This window comes from Galeopterus variegatus, unplaced genomic scaffold, assembly GCF_000696425.1.
Source record: "Galeopterus variegatus unplaced genomic scaffold, G_variegatus-3.0.2 Scaffold11632, whole genome shotgun sequence".
NCBI lineage: Eukaryota > Metazoa > Chordata > Mammalia > Dermoptera > Cynocephalidae > Galeopterus > Galeopterus variegatus.
The window spans coordinates 7,556-8,602 of record NW_007737743.1 but is presented as its reverse complement, the minus strand read 5'-3'; positions in this window follow the sequence as shown (position 1 = coordinate 8,602).

The window sequence follows — 1,047 nt, the reverse complement described above, 5'->3', positions numbered from 1 at the left end:
AAGGTCAATATTTGAAAATGCAAGGCTTTGGAAAACCAGGCCCTGTGAAGTACATTTGCTTTAAGAATATTCCACAATATAGATGTTTATTTTTTACATGGTGTGATCATTTTCTCTAATTTATATCCTAATTTTTCACTGAACATAGAAAATGTTCTAATTTATATTAATTTTTCACTGAATATAGAAAAATGACCTTCATAAACAACTTCTTCTGTGGTACATAAATCCTATCCTATCAATAAATTACAATTTATTTAGACATGTTCCTATTGTATGTGTGTGTGTATAAAACAGCCTGCTGACATAACATGTTACTTACATAAAGGATTTCAAAATGTGTTTAACACATAACACCTCTAATAAAATCCTTGGTTAAATATTAAATAGAAATAAATACATATACACTTATAACAAACAGCATGTGTTTATTTCAATAGACTTACCTTAAGGTAAATCTATGCACTAAAAGAGTTTCTATAACTAGCACTCAGTACATTATTAAATATATTAAAAATTCCATAATTATCCCTAAATCTTGTAATCTATTTTCAATTACCTTTTTCTTTCATCAATTCTTCTTTAAAAAAAAAATACAATTAATAATAATAAAACAAAAATGTGCTGAGTTTCACGTTTTATTTTACCTTCTTTGCCCACATTTTGGATGAGTTTTCAAAATAGGAATAAAAAAAGAGAGAAATAAACACAAATAAGAAAGGACAATCAGTCCCTGAATAACACTGTGTGTAAAAATTAACACAGAGCTTCATCAGCAAAGAGGGAGGCAGGAAAAGCTTCACTGCAGGAATTGGCATATTATAAGAGGATGCAGCAAGGCAGGCAAACAGAAAGAAACACACTGGTTTTTACTTGTAGTAGTGGAGGTCACAGAACTTCCTGTGTTTGAAATTCTGAATGCAGTTAAATTGAAAGAAATAAAGGAAGTCGTGCTCTTTGCAGCTTTTCTATGACTTTATTTCAATACTGCACATAAGCAAATGAAACCAATCAAACTGTAAATGCAGACACAATAACCAAATGATT